Raw genomic sequence first — 25,305 nt, 5'->3', positions numbered from 1 at the left:
GTTAGGTTTATCAATATACAATCTTGATGTACACCTACCCCAACTTTGAATCAGTCTGTGGTTCCATGTTGTATTCTAACTGTTGTTTCTTGAGCTGCTTATAGGTTTCTCAGGAGGCAGGTAAAGGTGGTCCATATTCACATCTCTTTAAGAATTTTCCACAGTTTGTTGTGATCCAAACAGTCAAAGGCTTTCACTCAGTCAATGGAGAAGAAGTAGATGTTTTTCTGAAATTCTCTTGCTTTTTCTATGATCCAATGGATGCTGACAATTTGATCTCTGGTTCTTCTGCCTTTTCTATATCAAGCTTGTACATCTGGAAGTTCTCAGTCCACATACTGCTGAAGTCTAGCTTGAAGGATTTTAAGCATTACTGTGGTAGAATATGAAATGAGTGCAATTGTGCAGTAGTTTTAACATTCTTGGCATTGCCTTTCTTTGGGATTGTAATGAAAACTGACCTTTTCCAGTCCTGTGGCCACTGCTGAGTTTTCCAAATTTGCTGGCATATTGAGTACAGCACTTTGACAGCATCATCTTTTAGGATTTGAAATAGTTCAGCTGGAATTTCATCATCTCCACTAACTTTGTTTGTAGTAATTCTTCCTAAGGCCCACTTGACTTCACACTCCACCATGTCTGGCTTTAGGTGAGTGACCAAGCCATCAAGGCTTTCTAGGTCATTGAGACAATCGTTATGTAGCTTTTCTGTGTTTTCTTGCCACCTCTTCTTTATATCTTCTGCTTCTGTTAGGTCCTTGCCATTTCTGTCCTTTATTGTGCCCAATCATTGCATGAAATGTTCACCAGGTATCTCCAGTTTTCTTGAAGAGATCTCTAGTCTTTCCATTTCTATTGCTTTCCTCTAGGTTGTTAAGAAGGATTTCTTATCTCTCCTTGCTGTTCTCTGGAACTCTGCATTCAGTTGTGCCCATCTTTTCCTTTTTCCTTTGCCTTTTGCTTCTCTTCTGTTCTTAGATATTTGTAAGGCCTTTAGAGGCAACCGTTTTGCTTTCTTGCATTTCTTTTTCTTTTGGATGGTTTTGGTCACTGTCTCCTGTACAGCTTTCTGAACCTCTGTCCATAGTTCTTCAGACACTCTATCTACAAGATCTATGTCCTTGACTCTATTTGTCACATCCACTGTATAATTATAAAGGATTTGATTTAGGACATACCTGAATGACCTAGTGGTTTTTTGCCTAGTTTCTTCAATTTAAGCCTGAATTTTCCAATAAGGAGCTCATGAACTGAGCCATAGTCAGCTCCAGGTTTTCTTTTTGTTGACTATATAAAGCTTCTCCATCTTCGACTGAAAAGAAAATAAGCAATCTGACTTCACTATTGACCATCTGGTGATGTCCATGTGTAGAGTTGAATCTTGTGTGGTTGGAAGAGCGTATTTGCTGTGACCAGTTCATTCATTTTGTAAAACTCTGTTAGCCTTTTTTCTGCTTCATTTTGTACTCTATGGCCATACTTGTCTGTTACTCCAGGTATCTCTTGACTTCCTACTTTTGCATTCATGTTTCCTATGATGAAAAGGACATCTTTTTTGGTGTTAATTCTAGAAGATCTTGTAGGTCTTTATAGAACTGTTCAGATTCAGCTTATACAGCATTAGAGGTTGGGGCAGAGACTTGGATTACTGTGATGTTGAATGGTTTGTCTTGGCAATGAATTGAGATAATTCTGTCATTTTTGAGATTGCACCCAAGTACTGCATTTCAGATCCTTTTGCTGACTATGAGAGCTATTCCATTTCTTCTAAGGGATTCCTGCCCACAGTAGTAGATATAATGGTCATCTAAATTAAATTCACCCATTCCCATCCATTTTAGTTCACTGATTCCTAAAATCTCAATGTTCACTCTTGCCATCTCCTGTTTGACCACTTCCAATTTACCTGATTCATGGACCTAAAATTCTAGGTTCCTATGCAATATTATTCTTTATAGCATCAGACTTTACTTTCACCACCAGACACATCCACAACTGAGCATCATTACCTCTTTCACCCAGCTTCTTCATTCTATTTGAAGCTATTTCTCCTCTTTTCCCCAGTATCCTGTTGTACACCTACTCACCTGGGGGTCATCTGGTTGACATCTTCCAGTGTCATATCTTTCTGCCTTTTCATACTGAACAATTGTTTCTTGAGGCAAGGATACTATTGTGGTTTGCCATACCCTTCTTCAGTGGGCCACATTTTGTCAAAACTCTTCACCATGACCTCTCTCTTTTGGTTGACCTTGCATGGAATGGCTCATAGCGTTGTTGAGTTACACAGGGATGTGATTCTTGTGATCATGTTGGTTAGCTTTCTTTGATTGTGGTTTTTGTTCTGGAGGCTGTTGTAGTTCTTGCTTCTTCTGTCTGCCTTCTGATGGATGAGAAGAGGCTTGTGTGAGCTTCCTGATGGGAAGGACTGTCTGTGAGTACAGCTGGGTCTTGCTCTGGTGGACAAGGCCATGCTCAGTAAATCTTTAATCCAATTTTCTGGTGAGGGGTGGGGCTGTGCTCCCTTGGCCTGAGGTGGCCCAGTCCTGAAGTCTAGAGACTCCATGTGTATGCTAATTACTTCAGTCCAGTCAAACTCTTTGCAACTCTATGGACTGCATTCCAGCAGGCTCTTCTATCCATGGAATTCTCCAGGCAATGATACTGGAGTGGAATGTCATGCCCTCCACCAGGGGATCTTCCCAACCCAGGAATCAAACTGCATCCTGCCTTGCGGGTGGATTCTTTACTGCTAAGCCCACAGGGAAGCCTACAGATTCTACAGTAGGGTTCTGTCTTAAATAAATGAGGAACTTGGCTCCAGGCCAAATCCTGTATGAGATTTTTCAGGCTAGGCCTTCCCCACACAAACCTGATTGGCAGCTGGTGTATCTCAGATTTTGAATGTTGTTGCAGAAAATGACTCAGGCACCCTGGTTGACTGTGCTCAGAAGCATAGCTGTCTTGCTACCCTAGTGCCTCCGCTGGAGGCTAGTTTACCTCTGATGAAACTTCATTATAGGGATGCAGGGGTGCCTTAAGGATACTTTCCTGCACATTTAATACTTTCCCACCCTAGCCCTTTCTCCTCATCTTCCTCCCAGATCTTAGAGGGAAGAACCAAAATGCATCAACTATTTGCATTTCAATCCATTGTTATTGCTTTTGTAATCATGGATACAACTGACAGAACTTAATTGTCTACTAACCACATTACCGATATGAATTAGTAAAAGTCAGGTTGGTGTTTTATTGTAAATTCAGTCACAGTATAATTATAAATTGATATCTATGATTCTTTAAATGCTTCTTGAAGGAGTGATTTAATTATAAATATTTATATATACTAAGTCAAGAATACTTGATACTTTTAACTTTAAAGATCCTCTATTAAGTTATGTTATTACTCCTCAGTATTTCATATGTAAGAGAAAAATATCTCAATAAAAAGATTTCCACATATTTTCATCTATAATCAAGTCTTTCTAATGGATGTTTTATATTTCTGAAGGACATTCAAAATTTTAATATTTTGGGCTCCATTTAAGCGTAATTCTATATAACATTCAAAATACTTTTGGCTCAATTTGAACTCTATAAAATTTCTTAAGCTAACTTCAATCAAATAATTCTTTTGGATATGTTAGTATTGATACTAATGAATGCCATTTTGATAGATAATTATTTAATTTAATTTGAAAATAGCATAAATTAAAAATTATTTGAGACATTCTGTCTTGGATAGTAACCTAAACTCTTGTAACAAGAATCAAAAATTTCTATTTTTTCCCCCATTACAAAATAATTAGACCCTATGATAAAGGAGATTGTAGAATAGAAAGTCATATTAAATTTATTCATTGGTACCTTTTAAACATAATGTTGGAGGAAAATTACATGCAAATATGATGACTAACAAGTCCTTTCATCCCTATATGTATATGCTTCTCTCAGCAAGGGGTAGAGGCCATTTCTTCATCTTTTGAATCTTGACTGGGCTTTTGATATGCTTTTTCCAATAAAAAGTGACAGAAGTGACTTGCCTAGATTTCTGAGCTTATCTATGTTTTAAGAAAACTTTCAGGTCACATTTTCATCCTCTTAGAGCTCTGTGCCACTATGTAAAAGTTCTGACCTCTCTGCTGCAAAGAGTTCCAGCTGACTGTCAGCATTTCCAGGTACCCCAGATGAGGCTCCAGAGAGAAAAGTAAAGTTGTCTTAAATGTTCCAGCCCCAGCCCATCTCCCAGCTAAATTTAGCCACATAAGTAACCCCAGCTGACACTATGTGGAGCAAACTAACTGTGTACTTGAGCCTAGTTGTGTGGTAAAGGATTAACCATACCCAGGAAAGGTTTTGCTTTGGTGGTGCTAGTGGTGAAGAACCCGCCTGCCAATCCAGGGGATTTAAGAGACCCAGGTTTGATCCCTGAGTTGAGAAAATCCCCTGGAGGAGGGCATGGCAACCTACTTCAGTATTCTTGCCTGGAGAATCCCAAGGACAGAGGAGCCTGGTGGGGTATAGTCCATGGGGTTGCAGAGAGTTGGACATGACTGAGCAACTAAGCATGCACACAGGTTCCTGAGAGGCAACCCTTAGACCCTTGGACTCTTCTGCCTGATAATAGTGTTTGCTTTCCAGGGGGACTTCAGTCATGCTAAATAGTCTGTGTTAACAATGTGATTTACAATGTGGGCTATGCAGGCCTTGGAGTACCAGTTTCCAGGAGGGCTGATAACTAAGATCAGCCATGTCTATACAACATTCCCCCAGTAAAATCTCTAGATATCAAGGTTCAGGAAAGTTTCCCTGGTTGCTTGGTGCTCCCTTTATATGGCCACACATTTTTTTCCCTGGCAAATTTAGACATTGTGGAGAGAACAACCAGAGGCTCAGTGCTTGAAAGTCTTCTAGGCCTTGCCTCTGTGATTCTGCCCTTGGGTAACTTAAGTATCCTTTCATTATAATAAATCATAACTATCAGAATAACATTTGTACTGATTTTGGTGGGTCCTTTTAATGGAATATTGAAACTGAGAGTGGTCTTGCCCCACTCCCCCGGCAATTGCATTTATTTCAGAAACAAGAGTGATCTTGGAGACCCGTGGACTTGTAGTTGGTGTCAAAAGATGAGTAGACTTGGAGACTCCTGTCCAAGCCAACCCACAGTTTACAAGAAATAATAAGTTGAAGTTGCTTTAAGACATTCACTTTTGTTGCATTTTGTTACACACCAATATATAAGGATGCGTGATAAGTTGCTTCAGTCATGTCTGACTCTGTCTGTGCCCTTCTCCAGGGAATCTTCCCAACCCGGGGATTGAACCCACTGCTCTATGCCTCCTGCATTGGCAGGTGAGTTCTTTACCACCAGTACCAGCTGGGAAGCCCAAGGTACAGAGATGTCTTTGTGTCTGAAGTGCCTAGGCATAATACAGCTTGTTTTTAATCTGGAAATAGTTGTTTACTTCCAGGATTTATCATGTATCCCATATGTTTAACTTGTTGCTTTGAGATTTGTGCTTTTTCTGGGAGAATGTATAAGCCCGAATCCCAAGGAAATTAAGAATTTCAATGATGTTCCAATCTTAGACCTCCATGTGAAGGGGCTACCTATTAATATATCTACATTCTGTAGAATAGCCCGTTCTTTTAAATGTGTTTTCCTTAGTTCCTTTCCTAGGGCCTAGGCAAACAGATGTGGGCTGTCCTCAAACCCCTAAGGCAATACTGTCAAGGTGTATTATTGTATCTGGCCCCAGTGGGAGTTAGTCTACTCAAGACAAATAGATGTTGTAATGAGAGGTGAACTGGGATGCAAGGGAAGGCATCCTTCGGGTTGAGCACTTGAGAACAATAAACCATTTAGCTTCCTCAGGGACGTGGACTAATATGTTATGAGGATTAATCATGAGGGGGTGTATAGGAACCACTGTATCATTTACAGCTCTGTGGTCTTCCAGCATCTTATATTCCCTATTTGGCTTAACAACTGGCAGAACAGGGGTAGGAGACTGACAAGGCACCAAGAGGCCATGCTTTAAGAATTTATCTATGAGGCGTTGTAACCCTTTTTTTTGCTTATGAACTTATGGGGTATCGTCTCTTGTTAGGGTAGGCGGCTTCTGGATTAAAGGTAATTTTTACAGGTTGGGCATTTATGGCCTAGCCAGGGACTCCTCTGTCCTGAAAGGCACGGTTCATTGCTTGTAGAATACAGTCATCACTGAAAAAGGGGGTTGCTTAGGACCTCCTAACCATAATATGGCCTGAAGGGAACCCAGAATGTCTCTCCCCAGTAGTGGGGTAGGACACTCAGGGACAACCAGAAAGATACGTGAAATCAAACACTTTTCCAACTGGCAAGTGAGAGGCCCAGTGGATGAGTGATAAACAAAATAAAAAGCTAACATATGATAAATTAGGAATTTTTTTATAATTTTGTATAATTTTTTAAAAATGATATCTGCTTATAGATGGCAGATAAACTTATTTTGGAGACCAAGAAAGAAATTATATTTATCAGTAGCAAAATATTTAGTAAATGTACTGTACACAGTAACTTGAAAAGCAACTTCTTGGCCTGTAGTCACTCCAGAAGAAAAGACTGCCAAAAAAAAAAAAAAAAGTGTTGAATATTGACTGTTGTTTGTTATGTTTAGTAAGATATTATAAGGAAGAGATTAGTTCCAGCAAGAATTACCCAGTTTTTAAGCAGAGATGAAAGTAGGTTACATCTGTAAATGTAAGATCTTTCAGAGTAAGAGAAGCAAACTTCTGGATCTAAACAACAGGAAATACAATGAAAAATTTTATGAACAATGAAGATCCGGTACAAGTTCTGTGAAAACAAGGGGCCATGGCCTTGAGGCAAAGATCTGATTAAGTATGTTGACTTACCATACAGGTTATTGTTTCACCTGGCTCAAAATCTTCTATTAAATTGAGGGGGAAAAAAAAAGACAATAAAGCAAAGAAAGAAAGTTGACTTGATAACCTAAGTCTCAGAAAAAAAATGTATTTTTATTAACAATACATTAAATGGAAAGCAAAAATAACAGAAACAATGATTTGTATCTACTTTTTAAACATTTCACTTTGAAATAATTTATAATTATAGGAGAATGGTAAAGATAGTTTGGATAGCTACTAATCTATTGTTTATTCTTCAAACAGCTCACCCTAATGTCAATACCTAATATAACCATGATACATCTAGAATTTATCTAGCTTTCTTTATACTAGTTTATTTTTTCCTGTTCCAAAACCCAGTCAGAACAATAATTTTTTTTTTAGCTTTTCCTTTTTTTCCATTTATTTTTACACTTGAAAACTACTGATCAGGTAGTTTTAGAATGTCCATCTTTATGGGATTATCTGATGTTTTTCTTATGATTTGATTGGGATTACAGCTAAGAGGGAAAGTAGTACACAATGATGCCCTTCTCTTGGTGTCCTACAAGTGGGAATATGAAAGCAACAGGAATTATCACTGGTGATGTGAACATCCCTTTAGAGTGTAAGGTGGCATCTGCCAAGTCGCTCTATGCTAAAGTCACTCCTCTTTTTCAAACTCTAATACATCAGAAGAAAACGATTTACTCGGGCTACTCTCAAGGAAGGGGTAATTAAGGTTCATCTCCTAGAGGGAAAATTATCAAACAGTTTGTGGGCAAATGTTAAAGCTATCATGGTAATTAATGAATATTTTGAAAGAAGCAATGTGTGATTATGCAAGTATCCTGTTCCTCAAAGTTTCACACATTAATTTTGGCATTCATCAGTGAGTATTGACTAAGAGAAATGATTGCTCTCAGGTTCTAATACCGATTTTCCATTTCGCTTATTCTCTCTTACTGATATGATTTTGACCTCAAGAAGGAAGATTTGTTACTTCTTCCTCACTTATATTACATGTCTAGTCACTTATGTTTACTAGTATGGATTCATATACATATATTCATATACAGTATTCTTTGAGTTATTATACAAAACTATAGATATTTATTTATGCAAGTTGTGCCAGTTTGTTTCCTGGGAGCTCATTCACTTAGTTCCTATGTCTTTCTCACATGCTCCATGCTTTGCTGTTGTTGTTGTTTTTAGCAGCACAAGATGCTTCAGGTTTATCTTGTGTATATGCTGTCCTAGCTATAGAATCAGTCATTTCTCAAGCGAGGCCTAATGCATTTACTGGAGAATAGTATTTAAAATCTAAGATGTGAGCACACAGTATGGTTATTGCTACTGGTTGCCACCACTTTTGACTCATTCAATGAATAATGTTAGAAAGGAGGTGGGTGCACGTGTGTGTGTGTGCATGTATATCAGTTCAGTTCAGCTGCTTAGTCAGGTCTGACTCTTTGCAACCCCATAGACTGCAGCACCCCAGGCTTCCCTATCCATAAACAACTCCTGAAGCTTGTTCAGACTCTTGTCCATTGAGTCTGTGATGCCATCCAACCATCTCATCCTCTGTCATCCACTTCTTCTGCCTCCAATCTTTCCCAGCATCAAGGTCTTTTCTAATATGTCAGTTCTTTGCATCGGGTGGCCAAAATTTGGAGCTTCAGCTTTAGCATCAGTCCTTCCAATGAATATTCAGGAATGATTTCTTTTATGATTGACTGGTTTGATCTCCTTGCAGTCCAAGGAGCTAAGAGTCTTCTCCAACACCACAGTTCAAAAGCATCAGTTCATCGGTGCTCAACTTTCTTTATTGTCCAACTCTCACATCCATGCATGACTACTGGAAAAACAATAGCTTTGAATAGATGGACTTTGTTGGCAAAATAATGTCTCTGTTCTTTTTAATATGCTGTGTACGTCTGTCACAGCTTTTCTCCCAAGGAGCAAGCATCTTGTAATTCATGGCTGCAGTCACCATCTGCAGTGATTTTGGAGCCCAAGAAAGTAGAGTTTCTCACTGTTTCCATCATTTCCCCATCTATTTGCCATGAAGTGATGGGACGGGATGCCATGGTCTTAGACTTTTGAATGCTGAGTTTTAAGCCAGCTTTTTCACTATCCTCTTTCACATTCATCGAGAGGCTCTTTAGTTCCTCTTCACTTTCTGCCATAAGAATGGTGTCATCTGTGTATCTGATGTATTGATATTTTGGACAGCAATCTTGATTCTAGCTTGTGTTTCATCCAGCCCACAGTTTGCATGAAATGCTCTGCTTGTAAGTTAAATAAGCAGGGTGACAATATACAGCCTTGATGTACTCCTTTCCCATTTTGGAACCGACTCCTTGTTCCATGTCTGGTTCTAACTGTTGCTAAATGAAGCAAAACCAGGTGTTTTTTTTCTGAAATTCTCTTGCTTTTTCGATGATCCAACAGATGCTGGCAATTTGATATCTGGTTCCTCTGCCTTTTCTAAATCTAGCTTGAACTAGAAGTTCTCGGTTCATGTACTGTTGAAGCGTAGCTTGGAGAATTTTGAGCATTGCTTTGCTAGTGTTGTGAGATGAGTGCAATAGTGTGGTAGTTTGAACATTCATTGGCATTGCCTTTCTTTGGGATTGGAATGAAAACTGACCTTTTCCAGTCCTGTGGACACAGCAGAGTTTTCCACATTTGCTGACATACTGAGTGCTCACTTAACAGCATCATCTTTTAGGATTTGAAATAGCTTAGCTGGAATTCCATCACCTCCGCTAGCTTTGTTCATAGTGGTGCTTTCTAAGGCCCACTTGACTTTGCACTCCCAGATTTCTGGCTCTAGGTGAGTGATCACACCACCATGGTTATCTGGGTCATTAAGATCTTTTTTTCAACAGTTCATCTGTGTATTCTTGCCACCTTTTCTTAATATCTTCTGTTTCTGTTGGTCCATACCAGTTCTGTTCTTTATTGAGGCCTATTTTGCATGAAATATTCCCTTGGCATCTATAATTTTCTTGAAGTGATTTCTATTCTTTCCTATTCTATTGTCGTCTTCTATTTCTTTGCATTGATCACTGAGGAAGGCTTTGTTATCTGCACTTGCTATTCTTTAGAACTCTGCGTTCAGATGGGTATATCTTTTCTTTTTGTTTGTCTTTCACTTCTCTTCTTTTCTCAGCTACATATGAGGCCTCCTCAGACAACCATTTTGCCCTTTTGTATTTCTTTTCATGAGGGATGCTTTTGATCACTGGTGCTTGTACAATGTCACAAATCTCTGTCCATAGTTCTTCAGGCACTCTATCAGATCTAATTCCTTGAATATACAGTTGAATACAGTCCTTGAATATAGTTACTTCCACTATATTTAGGTCATACCTGAATGGTTTATAGGTTTTCCCTACTTTCTTCAATTTAAGTCTAAAATTAGCAATAAGGAGTTCATGATCTGAACCACAGTCAGCTCCCGGTCTTGTTTTTGCTGACTGTATAGAGCTTCTCCATCTCTGACAACAAAGAATATAATCAATCTGATTTCAGTATTGACCATCTGGTGATGACTATGTGTAGAGTCATATCTTGTGTGGTTGAAAGAGGGTGTTTGCTATGACCAGTGTGTTCTCTTGGAAAAGCTCTGTTAGCCTTTGCCCAGCTTCATTTTGCACTCCAAGGCCAAGCCTGCCTGTGTCTCCAGATAACTCTTGATTTCCTACTTCTGCATTCCAGTCCCCTATGATGAAAAGGACATCATTTTTTGGTGTTAGTTCTAGAGGTCTTGAAGGTCCTCATAGAACCATTCAACTTCAGCTTCTTTGGCATTAGTGGTTGGGGTATAGACTTGGATTACTGTGCTACTGAGCAATTTGCCTTGAAAACGAACAGAGATGCTGCATTTTGGACTCTCTTGTTGACTATGATGGCTACTCCATTTCTTCTAAGGCACTCTTGCCCACAGTAGTAAATATAATGGTCATCTGAATTAAATTCACCCTTTCCCATCCATTTTAGTTCACTGATTCCTAAAATGTCAATGTTCACTCTTGCCATCTCCTGTTTGACCACTTCCAGTTTACCTTGATTCATGGACCTAACATTCCAGGTTCCTATGCAATATTGTTCTTTACAACATTGGACTTCTATCACCAGTCACATCCATAACTGGGTGTTGTTTTCGCTTTGCCTCTGTCTCTTCATTGTTTGTGGAGTTATTTCCCCACTCTTCTCCAGTAGCGTGTTGAAGACCTACTGACCTGGGGAGTTCATCTTCCATTGTCATATCCTTTGGCCTTTCATACTGTTTAAAGGGTTCTCAAGGCAAGAGTACTGAAATGACTACCATTCCTTTCTCCAGTGGATCACGTCTTGTCAGAACTCTCCACCAGGACCCGTCCATCTGGGTAGCCCTACACAGCATGGTTCATAGTTTTATGAATTAGACAAGGCTGTGGTCCATGTGATCAGTTTAGTTAGGTTTCTGTGAATGTGGTTTTCATCTCTCTGCACTCTGATGGATAAGGGTAAGAGGCTTTTGGAAGCTTCCTGATGGGGAAGGGACTGTCTGTGGAAGAATCTGGATCCCTAGGTAACTGAATTAGAGTTGGAAATGTAGAGATGAACTCATTTTAAGTGATATGATGATCTCATTTTAAGACATAGATGATAAATAGTTGATAGATAGACTATATCTATCTATATGCATACATACACTGTATATAATATATATAAATATGTGTGTATGTGTATGTATATATGTGTGTGTGTGTGTGTGTGGATATATATGTGGGCTTCCCTGATAGCTCAGCTGGTAAAGAATCTGCCTGCATGAAAGAAACCTTGGTTCAATTTCTGGGATGGGAAGATCTGCTGGAGAAGGGATAGGCTACCCACTCCAGTAGTCTTGGGCTTCCCTTGTGGCTCAGCTGGTAAAGAATCCACTGCTATGTGTGAGACCTGGATTTGATCCCTGGGTTTGGAAGATCCACTAGACAAGGGAAAGGCTACCCACTCCAGTATTCTGGCCTGGAGAATTCTTATGGGCTATATATTCCATGGGGTCACAAAGAGTCAGACACAACTGAGCAACTTTCAGTTTCACTTACATATATATATATATGTATGTATGTGTTGTATGTATGTGTAGTTTCAGTCTATCAACTATTTACCATCTGTCTCTTAAAATGAGTTCATTCTTACATCTCCAGCTCTAATTCAGTTACCTACGGTGTTTTATTCTACCTTACCTTTTGCTTTCTGTATATTTTTTGACATGAGAAACCTGATTCCCAGTATATATATAAATATTTTAAAATTATTTATTCAACGTCTTATACACATAGATTCAGAATGGGCAATCCATATTACTGTGAGCAACCAGTTTAGCTAGTGTTCAGTTTTTATGTACAGTTCTATTTTGACTTTATATTTAGAGTATCCATTCAGTTCAGTACAGTTCAGTCACTCGGTCATGTCTGACTCTTTGCGACCCCATGAATCGCAGCACGCCAGGCCTCCCTGTCCATCACCAACTCCCGGAGTTCACCCAAAACCATGTCCATTGAGTCAGTGATGCCATCCAGCCATCTCATCCTCTGCTGTCCCCTTCTCCTCCTGCCCTCAATCTTTCCCAGCATCAGGGTCTTTTCAAATGAGTCAGCTCTTCACATCAGGTGGCCAAAGTATTGGAGTTTCAGCTTGAACATTAGTCCTACCAGTGAACACCCAGGACTGATTTCCTTTAATATGGACTGATTGGATCTCCTTTCAGTCCAACAGACTCTCAAGAGTTTTCTCCAACACCACAGTTCAAAAACATCAATACTTCGGCGCTCAGTTTTCTTTATAGTACAAATCTCACATCCATACATGATCACTGGAAAAACCATAGCCTTGACTAGATGGACCTTTGTTGACAAAGTAATGTCTCTGCTTTTTAATATGCTGTCCAGGTTGGTCATAACTTTCCTTCCAAGGAGTAAGCATCTTTTAATTTCATGGCTGCAATCACCATATGCAGTGATTTTGGAGCCCTCAAAAATAAAGTCAGCCACTGTTTCCCCATCTATTTTCCATGAAGTGATGGGACCAGATGCCATGATCTTAGTTTTCTGAATGTTTAACTTGAAGCCAACTTTTTCACTCTCCTCTTTCACTTTCCTCAAGAGGCTCTTTAGTTCTTCAATTTCTGCCATAAGGGTGGTGTCATCCGCATATCTGAGGTTATTGATATTTCTCCTGGCAATCTTGATTCCAGCTTGTGCTTCCTCCATCCCAGTATTTCTCATGATGTACTCTGCATATAAGTTAAATAAGCAGGGTGACAATATACAGCCTTGATGTACTCCTTTTCCTATTTGGAACCAGTCTGTTGTTCCCTGTCCAGTTCTAACTGTTGCTTCCTGACCTGCATACAGGTTTCTCAAGAGGCAGATCAGGTGGTCTGGTATTCCCATCTCCTTCAGAATTTCTCACAGTTTATTGTGATCCACACAGTCAAAGGCTTTGGTATAGTCAATAAAGCAGAAATAGATGTTTTTCTGGAACTCTCTTGCTTTTTCGATGATCCATCCATTAAAACTATTGAAATAAAAAACTGAAGTTTGGTGACTGTAGTTGTAAAGAACCCACCTGCCAATGCAGATTAGATGCAAGTGATAGGGGTTCGATCCCTGGTTTGGGAAGATCCTCTGGAAGAGGAAATGGCAACCTACTCCAGTATTCATGCCTGGAGAATCCCCAGGGACAGAGCCTGGCCAGGCTACAGTCTGTAGGATTGCAAAGAGTTGGATACAACTGAAATGACTTAGCATGCATGCACAGTTTAAAATTACTTACATAGCTTCTTTTTCTGCCTACCCTTTCTGTATTCTATCTCTGCATCCCCCAACATCTTGGTTGATTATTTTTTTAACTACATGCAGTAAAAATCTTTTTGATGCATACTTCCATGGTTTTTGACAGACACAACATCATACATGCAACAACACAATTCTGTACAGAGCAATCCCACCACCCAAACAATAGATTTGGGCTGTTCCTTTCTCATCAACCACTCTGCTCTCCCTAAACCTTGGTCATCATTAATCCATTTTCTTTTCCTGTAGTTTTGCATTTTCCAGAATGTCATATCAATGAAATTATACATGTGCAGACTTTTGAGTCTGACTTCTTTTACTTAGCAAAATACATATGAGTTGTCCATGTTTATGAAGAATCTATAGCTGATATTTTTAAATTGTTGAGCAATATTTCACTTCGTGAATGTACCACTGTTTGTTTACCCATTCACCTGTTAAAATACAACTTGTTTATTTCCAGTTTTTGTGATTGTAATAAAAGCTTTTGTCAACATTCACAGGCAGCTTTATGTGGACATCAGTTTGTAATGCACTTGGGAAAACACCTAGAAGAAGGACTGTGAGTCACATGGTAAACTTTTTGAAGGCTGTGCCATTTTTACATTCCCAAACACAATGTCTGAGTGTTTCAATTACTCTACATGCTAATCTAAGCTTATCATCTGCCTATATGAATCCAGCCCTTTAGTGAGTGTGAGCTGGTGTTTTGTGGTATGTCTTTCAGGCTACTCATTTATAGTTTCTTCCCAAACACCCTGCTGCTCACTCTGTCTAGCCCTTTCTACCCACTCATCTACTCCCATCTTTATAATTTTGTCATTGTAAGACTTTTTATATAAGTGAAATGACACAGTATGTGGCCTTTAGAGACTGGCATTTCCACTTACTGTAATGGACTTAAGATACATCCTAATTGTTGCATATATGGAGAGGCAGACTAGAGAAGAGACTGTGGGCACAGTGGGGGAAGGAGAGGATGGGCAGATTGAGAGAGTGGCATGGAAACATACACAGTACCATTGTCAAACAGAGACAGAGGGAGCGCTGTGACAGGTGCCCTGTGACAGCCCAGAGGGTGGGAGGTGGGAGGGAGGTTCCAGAGGGAGGAACATATGCACACCTATGGCCGGTTCATGCTGATGTGTGTCAGAGGCCAACACAGTATTGTAAAGCAATTGTCCTCCGACTAAAAATTAATAAATTTTAAAGACCTATTCCTTTTATCTGTTTAATTTTAATTGTTGGTATTCTGTGTTATAGATATGTCAGTTTGTTTAAACTTTCACTCACAGAAAGGCATGTGGGCTATTTCCAGTAGCTGATTATTAGAAACAAAAGTACTGTGAATATCTGAGTGTGAACCTGAAACCATGGATAATCATTAGTCAAATCCAGTTCACTTGCCTTCACTAACCAAGGTTTTTTCAAGACTTGCATGTCCTCCAAGTAGCATGTAATTTAAACTATAAGATGTTTGCCTGAGTTGTTTTTTTTTTTTTTTTTTTTTTTAGCAACTTGGAGTCAGTTGTGTCTAGTTAGAATTGAATGGGTAAAGACTGGATAGGACCATGGACCCTTCTATTTGGCGTGAGCAAGTGTCCACTCAGTGACCTTTCAACATTAGAAGGCCCAACACTCCACCCTCAAATCACCTCCATTTTTTAAATGTGCAGAGGCCTGTAGTTTAATAATGCCTGCCCAAGACAAATATTATGGAATCTTTTTCCATTCACCTTTCCCTACCCTCCCCAAGCTCGCCACACTTCAGAATACCCTGTTTCTTTATCCTTTATCCCATAAGCCTACCAAGGTCCTTGCCCTTGAGGTGGAAGTTTGGAGATCTGTTCTCCCTTCCCACATTTTCCATTGAGAATAGATCCTCTCTGCTGTACATCGCAGCTTCTCAGCAATTTGGCTTGCTCTGTGTCAGATAAAAGAATACACCCATGGCAGATTCAAGTCAATGTATGGCAAAACCAATACAATATTGTAAAGTTAAATAAATAAATAAAAGAATGTGGTTTACTAGCAATTTTTTCTGTTTTTTGTTTGCACCTGTGTCTGTGTGAATGTAACTTTTTAATTTCTCTGGAATGAATGCTTTAAAATACAGTTGCCGGGTTACATGGTAAGGAAGTGTTCAGTGTGGCTATATCATTCTAGAGTCCCAACCACGATGAATGAGTAATCCAGTTCTCTCCATCCTTGTCAGCAGATGGCATTATTGGTATTGTGCATTTTAGTCATTCTGACTGAAGTGGTATCTCATTGTGGTTTTAAATTGCATTTCTCTAAAGGCTAATGATGTTGGACATGTTTTCATGCTTATTGGTCATCCATGTGTCATTTTAGGTGAAATATATTTTCATGTCTTTTGCCCATTTTCCAATCGGAATTTCTTTTGCTTGTTATTGTTTTGTTGTGGTTTCTTTTGTTTTACTGTTGAACCCTGGGAGTTCTAGATTCAAGACTTTTGTAGGATATATATAATGGGTTGGCCAAAATGTTTTTCAACATCTCATGTCAAAGCGGAACACACTTTTTGGCCAATCCAATAGTTTGCAAAAGTGTTTTCCCAGTCTGCAGCTAATCTTTTTATAATTTTGACTGGATCACTTGCAGAGAAAAAATTTTAATTTCAGTAATGCCCAATTTTAATAATGGTTTCCTTTGGTAGATTGTGCTCTTGGTTTAAGTCTAAAAATAGCCAACCCTTAATTACTGAATTGTTCTTCTATATTTTTTTTCTAAAAGCTTAGATTTTTCTGAGTATTTTTCCCCCTAGAAGTTATAAAAAGTGATTCATTTTAGTTAATTATTGTATAAAGTTTGAAATTTAGTTCAGGCTTCCTTTTTTTCCCTATGAATGTCTGGCTGATCCATATCGTTTGTTTAATAGGCTATTCTCCCTCCACTGAATTGGCTTTGCAATTACCAATTGGGCATATTGGTGTGGATCTAATTCTGAGTTTCCATTCTATTACATTAATTCTTGTTTACTGTGGTTATAAAGTAGATGATAATGGCAATAGAGTGATTCATTCTACTTTATTCTTCCTTTACAAAATTATTCTACCTATTCTAAGTCCATTGTCATTCTATGCAAATTTTAGCATAAGCCCATCTATATATGCAAAAAAATCTTTCTGGAACTCTTGTAAGAGTTGTGTTCAATTGCACATATATGTCACACAGAATTGAACATAACTGAAGCAACTTAGCACGCACAAACACATGCACATAGGTGAGGGCTTCCCAGGTGGTGCTAGTGGTAAAGAACCTACCTGCCAATGCAGGAGACATAAGAGACATGGGTTTGATCTACGGTTTGGGAAGATTCCCTGGGGTAGGAAATGGCACCCACTCCAGTATTCTTGCCAGGAGAATCCCATGGACAGAGGAGTCTGGCGGGCTACACTGTATAGGGTCACAGAGTCAAACATGACTGAAGCGACTTAGCATGCACACACCTACATGTATTTGGGAAAAATTTATATCTTTAGTGTATTTAGTCATCCATTCCATGGACATAGTACACCTTCACTTATTTAGGTAATTTTTCAAATATTTATCAGTAATTTTGTTAAATTAATGCAAAACTTTTATTTTTATGAATTATTGGAAATAATATAATTATTTTTACCTTTGGTTTCTGATTGATTTTTCTGTTCTGATTTTGTATCCTGTGAAGTTTCTGAATGAAAAAAGCCTATTCTCAGATATTTTTGATGATTCATTCAGATTTTTCTATGTAGACCATAATGTTATCTGCAACTAAAAATATTTTGTGTATTTCTTTTCAGTCTGACTTTTAGAGGCCTTTAATTTCTTTGTCTTGCTTTACTGTGCTGACTAAGATATCCACTAGATGTTCTTGAGTTCTTTTGTTTTGGAGATGGAACATCACTATTGATTAAGAGTTGTGGCAGTGCATGTTCTTGCCTTGCTCTCAAAATTAGACAGCTATTCTTCAGTATTTCATCAGTAAGTACAATGTTAATTGGGGGATTTTTTTAATAGGAAATCTTAACAAGTTGATAAAAAGTATACTTTATTTATAAAGTGCTGGTAGTTTTTTTTATCATAAATTGATACTGACTTTTTTCAGATGCTCTTTCTGCATTAACTGGTATGATCACATGATTTTTCTTCCCTACCCTGTTGATATGCTGGATTAATTTTATTGATTTTCAAGTATTAAATCAATCTCATATATTTAGAATGAGTTCTATTTAGTCATGGTATATAATTTTCATAAAACTCTAGATTATTCAATTTGCCAATATTTTCCTGAAAACCTTTAGATATAATTTTACGTCAGAGAATCTTCCTTAATTGTTATGCTTTGGTCTGATTTTGATACCAGGGTAATGCTGCCCTCAAATGACTTGAGAAATGTTTCAGCCTTTTATATATTCTGGAAGAGATTGTGCTAAGTTAGTATTAATTCTTCTTTGCATATTTGTAAGATTTTTTGAGGGAAGTTATCAATTTGTCTTACAAAAAATTTTTAATTAAAGTTATTTAATATAGTTACAGGATTGTTCAGTTTCTCTATTTCATTTTCATTTAATTTGGCTAGCTTGTTGAAGGAGTTGATCCACTTCTTGGATTTATGAGTAAAAGTTGTTCAGACTGTTATCTTACTGTCCTTTTGACTACAGTGTCTGTAGTTCTATACAAATCATACTCTATCATTTCTAACATTCATGATTTATTCTTCATCTTTTTATTTTTCAGTCTTGCTACAGGTTTATCAGTTTAATGATTTCTCTTTCACTTTTGAAACAGTTTTGCAAGGTAATAATTCTGTTTGAATATTTTTACTTCAGCATTTTGCAAATGTCACTTTATTATTTATGGATGCTATTATTTAAAGAATTTACTGATGGTTTATGATGAGAAGTCTGCTATAATTCTCATTCTTTTTCTTTTAGAGGTAGTGTGTCTTTTTCTTCATTTTCTTTCAAGGTTTTGTTTCACTCCTCATATGAATCCTGCTTGGTGCTCTCTGAGCTTCATAGGTCTATTTTAGTATCTGTCACTATTTTTGGAAAACTCTAATACATTATTTTCAGTGTTTCAGAAAAAAACATTTCTCAAATAATTTCAGTCTCTATTTTCTCATTCTAGACTTCTAATTATATATGTTAGGTCATTTAGTATTGTCCCACAGCTCTTGGATGTTCTATTCTGTTTTTAACTCATTTTCTGTTTCTCTTTCCATTTTAGTTGAATAATTCTGATTACACGAGCTTTCCTTCAAGCTTATTGATTCTTTCCTTGACTTGTCTCATCTACTGTGAAACTGTCAAAAGATATTCATTCTCTGCCACTGTATTTTTAATTGTATCATTTCCATTCCTTTTCCATGTATTCTATAATTTGAGTGAATTATTTATCTAATATTTACATTTTACACATTTTCAATGATCACAGTTATCATATTCATCATAATCATTTTAAATTTACTGTTTGATAGGCCTAACATCGATGTCGTATGTGATTCCAATACCAATATTTTTGCTTTATCTCTTTAGACTATGTCCTTTCCTGTCTTTTTGTATGCCACATTACTTTTTGTTAAAATCTCGTATTCCATATAACCCAATAATATTGACATAAACATTTTTTTTCTGTTTGGAGATGAGTATACCTTTTTACCTGGCTAGGCTTTTAGAGTGTGGGTTTGTGTTATTCTAATCTGACATTAAGCCCTGTTTTAAGTTTTCTTTAGAGGTGGCATGCCTCTTTTAAAATTTATTTGTTTTTGCTGCTCTCCAGAAAGATTCTTTCTCTTGCAGATCTTTTGGCTGTTTCTATTGTTATTTTCATTTGATGCTTGTTTGCCTGGTGGTAGGGGTTGGAGAATGGTGTGTTCTCTGATTATTGTGACAAAGGTTCAGTCTTAAGTAGATACCCTGAACCCTTTTCTCACGGCGTGACTATAACAAGGGATCTTGTCTGTATGAGACTACTCTAGCTGTTAAAATAAGCTACCACAAAATCAGTGGCTTAAAACAACACAAACTAAAATCATTATCTTAGCATCCTGAAGTTCAAAAATCTATTATCAAGGCATTATCAGGACTGTGCTCCTTTTGGAGGATTCTAGAGAGAATCTGTTTTCTTGACTTTTCTAGCTTCTAGGGGATTTTGGCCAAGGACTGCTTCTTCCACCTTCAAAGTCCTTTTCTCTAACCTCTGGTTATTCTGTTCTCATCACATCTCCTTACTCTATCTTTTGCAGATGAAGTGTAAAATTAAACAAATGCATAGGAATAGGAATTGTATGGTATGGAAGATTTACTAGAAGAAATGTTCACAAAATTTAACTTTGGCAATAAATGGTTGGTAATTCTGTATTTGTTTCCTGATGCTACTGTAACAAATTATCATACATTTTATGGTTTAAAATAACATAAGTTTATGATGTTGCAGTTTTGGGGATCATACTTCTCAAATGGGTCTTGTGTGCTAAAATTGAGGTGTCAGCAGAGCTGTTACTTTGAAAGGCCACAGGGAGAATCTATGCTTCTACTAGGTATTTACTACAAGCTTCTTGCATTCCTTTGCTTGAGGACCCTTCCTCCATCTTTATGACACAATATTTTATCCTTTAGCTATGCCATTTTATCACCTTTATCCAACTCTCATCGTCCTGTTTTCCTCCTAAAAAGACATTGCCATTACATTTGGCCCACTAGAGAGTCCAGGTTAATCTCATCATTGAAATATTTTTCATCACATTGTCTAAGCCTCTTATATCATGTAAAGTAACAACACGTCACAGTTTCTGGGACTAGGCAGTGAACGGTTTTTTAGAGGTCATTCTTCAGCCTAACATGCTGCTCTTCTTCCAGATACAATGCTGAAACTAGTAAATATTCCTGTTCTTCCTCAGGCTAGAGCTGTTTTTTCCCCTTCTCAAAGCTTCAGTGGATTTCCAACAATATATTCAGACTATAATTCCACTGCCCTTGACTATGTAAATTAAGGATATTGTTATTTAGGCAAGAGAGGTGACATAAGTTTGGGTCAAGTTTTGATTGTTGTTGTGGGTCTTTGCCTCAAGCTACAGCAAGTAATCACTTTTACTCTCAGGAAACTATTTTATTTGCTTTTCCCTCTGCAGATTTAAGTTTTGGTTCTGTATATGGTATGGGGGGGGGGAGGTGCTGTTTGGGATGAACTATCATCAATAGCTGCTATTCTCTTCCCTCAGCCGTGTCATGGGGAATATTTCTCAAAATTCCCCTCAACCTTCACTGTGAGCACCCACTAGTGTTCCTGAATTTAAAAGCCTGGAAGAAGGTACAAATCCCCACTATGTCCATGCCACATAGGATTTTTCCACTTTCATTCTAGTCTTTAGCAATTTATTAAAAATGTCTAACTGAGTCTTCTAGTGGGGTTATAGACAATGTCTTGCCCAGGTAAGCAAGTGATTAAATTCTATTACATGCCAGTCTTCCTTCATTTTCAGTTATTTGCCCCATGACTGTAGTTTTCCAATGGGTTCCAAAAAAAAATTTCTTAATTTGAAAATTTCTAGGTTTTTATGTTAGTTTAAGAGTGGAAATAATGCCCTTTCAGGTCTGTACCTTCTGAGTTCAATCCAGAATAAGCTATTCTCACTTATTTATTTTTTTTAAAGAGAATAAAGTGAATATAGCAACAAAAGAATTTCTCAAGCAATGCTTGAGGTCCTTAAACTTACCCCTGCAAAAAGTGAGCTGGGAAATCTGCTCATCTCTATAGCCCCCAGGGACATAATCCCTAAAGACCATTTTCTATCAGTGAAAGTGCATGTGCAAGAAAGTTCCATCCAGAAATAGATTCATTTTAAAAATAGAACTATCTTCCGCTATAATATAAGGACTCCTTATAATTGTTTAACATTATTTCATCATTGCCCTGGATGTCTCACCTTTGACTGGATGGAACTTTTCATGCATCTTCTCTGTCACTGTCCCTCACCATTGTTTGCATGGAGACAGATATATCATTTTTACATTATGGGATATGTGGGTCACCCTCTATGGGGACATGTGCCCTGAACTGACAGAGAAAGGATTGCATATTACTAAAGAATTTGAAAGCCTTGACAACATATTTATTACAAACTTTGCTGTCTGGTGGGGTTGAACTCTTAGTATTGTGTGGCTCTGTGGAGGCTCTGAAATCTCTGTGGAGAGCTCTATACGCAACAGTTTTCTGCTGAGACATCTGGGTCATACTCTGAGTATGCACTTTTTTCTGTGCCCCCATTCTATTACCTGCTCCCTCAAATACCCTTGTCAATACCCATCTTTGATCTCTGCATTTTCTCCCCCAAGTCCCACCATTCTCTGCTTGGATTCTGCTTCCCTGATGTAAGGTTTTGACAGTGCCCTGCAGGAGTGAGCTGAATTGAATGTGGCCCTCACTTCGTGAGCTTATCCTTATCTCAAAGATAGTAGAATGATTTTAGTCTATGTGGAATGTATCAAAAAAGACTTTGTGTATAATTTTTTCAGCTTTTACTGTATTGAATACTGTATCATAACTGGAAAAATACATACAACATTTTTAAAAAAGAGAGAATATATTTGATGTACATTAGCTGATCAATAAATGATATCTTTGTGAGAATTTATGGAAACAATATGATAGCACCTCATCACCTCTAAATTCTAGTTAAGTGTGTTTATTAAATGTAAAAAAAAAAAAAACCCAGAAATAACCAGTAGTAAATATTTTTCTTCTCTTGGGAGTGTCTTTCTATCCACACGTACAGCAAAAGAAGTGAGAAAAATAAATTTCACTAGACCTAAGCAAATAAGTATTTTAAATTGTTATACGTAAATATTTATATATATGCAATGAGAACACAAAAGTGTGGGCAAAGGTATAGAATGAGTAATACAAAATATTTAACATTCCATATGATTAATAAAATGTAATATTTTCCATGATAATCTTGGTAGACAAGTCAAATATTAGGGAGTAATGTGGTACAAAAATGATTAACATGGCTTAAGAAAGAAATATGACACTTAAAAAGAATGATCAAACACTTAGAAATAGTTAAAAAATTATTTAATATTCAACATTTATTATGGTGAGTTCAAAGAGGCACTCTAATTAAAATACTAGTGTGAACATGAAATTACTTGATTTTACTGGATATAAAAATTTAGCAGCATTTTTATGTCAAAAAAATTCCAAATTCTAAATATCTAAAATAGCTAATGTGTAAGCTAAACTAATTTCATGTAAATTATTAAAATGTTCAAATATAGATAATACTTATATATAACTTATGGCATCACTGACTCAATGCACATGAGCTTGGGTAAGCTCCAGGAGTTGGTGATGGACAGGGAAGCCTGGCATGCTGCAGTCCATGGGGTTGCAAAGAGTCAGACATGACTGAGCGACTGAAATGAACTGAACTGAACTGATAAGTTACACTTCCTTTACATGATAAAATATCATGTAGACAAGCTTATAAGCAATTCCCATGCCATACTATAATGATAAAATAATAGCAAAAAGCAAGAATTTATGTAGAAAGTGAATTCCACAACATAAGTGAATTTATATTGTCTGTGTTTGTACATCTAAGATGGAAGGCACAGGAAGAAAAGAAATTATAACAAAATTTGTCATTGGACAATAGAAACACAGGTGTTGTTTTCCTTTCTCAGTATTTTTAAAGTTTCTCAAGAAACGTTATGAAATCTGAAAAATAATTTTGAGTATGTGGTTCAGTTTGGATGGTACTTACTATAATTGCATATTTTCAACTCTTCAATTAATGACAAAAAGTAAATATGTAAAGCAAAATAGACCTAAACTAGAACTGAGAAGAGAATTTGTCCAATTTGTTTACGACATTTTGTCTGTAGTGTGTATGTATAGAAAGAGAGAGCATAAGAGCAAGAAAGACAGAATATAGAGTATATAAACAACATGCAGGGGCTTCCCGGGTGGCACAGTATGAGAATCCACCTGCCGATGCAGGAGACATGGGTTTGATCCCTGGGTTGGGAAGATCCCCTGGAGGATAAAATGTCAACCCGCTCTAGCATCCTTGTCTGGAAAATCCATGCCAGGCTACAGTCCACGGGGTCACAAAAGAGTTGGACGGGACTCAGTGACTAAACATACAACATATAGGTAAATAACCCTCTAGCATGTATAAAGGTGAGATAAAAATGTGCGCTCAGAGCATAAAAGTTGGAGTGAGGGATAATGGATAGCATGAAAAATGAAAAAAGTATGGATCATGCAAATTGAGTTTTTTGTTCAACTAAAATACACTAGCATCAAATCCATCTATAGAGAATGACTTCAGCACATGATATACTTTATGACAAAATAACATTCTCGAATGCTTGTACCAAATGGGTAACATCAAGCTTGGAAAACTGACCCAACAATTTATGCCTTAACACTTGGTCCAGAATTACCACTGGGTCCATCAACCACCTGTCCAGTGATTTCAGCAACTGGTTGTGCCATAATAGAGATGCAGCTATTTCTTTTCTTACTCCCATAAGCATCAAAACCATGTGAAAACCAAACAGCAAAATTTCAGATTTATAATAGATCAGTCATAAAGTTTAGATATAAACTCTCAGTATGTCCATGACCATTTATTGAGCACCCATAATGTCTATAGCTGTATACTAAGTGCCATCAGAAAAATAAGCAAAAAGCATGAATTGACTTCCTGTACTTCAAAAACGAAGTATGTACTTGAAAGTTTGAGATAATTTCTGTGAGACCAGGAGGAATATGTTTTGGTTAAACTATAGCTATTAGTGTTTTAATCATAACTCAAGGCTGCCCTTAGCATGAGGAAAACAAGTACATTCAGAGGTTAAAATGTATTTTAAATCTTTAAAAAATACATATTTATTGGTGAATTTTTATTGTCAGCAGAATGATGAATTTTGATGAACTTATTTCTAAGAAAGAGCAGATACATCTGCTCTTTGCTCTTTGCTTTGCCACAAAAGGGAGTAAATGTATACCTAAGATGCAGTCATGACCCAACCAGGTCATGAACTTTTGTTGAAACCTTTGAGTTAGGGTAATTACACTAGCCTCATTCTTCGTAATTTGCAGTTTTTAACTTAATAAACGTTGCTTAAAAAAAAATAGTGCCATTTGCCACAACATGGATGGACCTAGAGATTCTCATATTGAGAAAATCAGATAAAATAATATCATATGATATCACTTATATGTGGAATCTAAAAATAAGGCTACAAATTAGCTTATCTAAAAAACTAAAATAGAGTTACAAATGTAGAAAGTAAACTTATAGCTGGGGTAACAAGAGGGTTAAATTGGAAGATCGGAATTGACACATACACACTACTATATATAATGTGGATAACTAATGAGGACCCACTGTATACCACATGGAACTCAATACTCTGTAATGGCTTATATGGGAAAAGAATCTTACAAAAAAAATAGTAGATATATTGGTATAACTGATTCACTTTACAGTACACCTGAAACTAACATAACATTGTAAATAGTTATGCCCCAGAATAAATTA

Source organism: Cervus elaphus, chromosome 13 (assembly GCF_910594005.1).
Source record: "Cervus elaphus chromosome 13, mCerEla1.1, whole genome shotgun sequence".
In the NCBI taxonomy this organism is placed as follows: domain Eukaryota; kingdom Metazoa; phylum Chordata; class Mammalia; order Artiodactyla; family Cervidae; genus Cervus; species Cervus elaphus.
The sequence above is the reverse complement of the archived record's forward strand: the minus strand, read 5'-3'. Positions refer to the sequence as shown.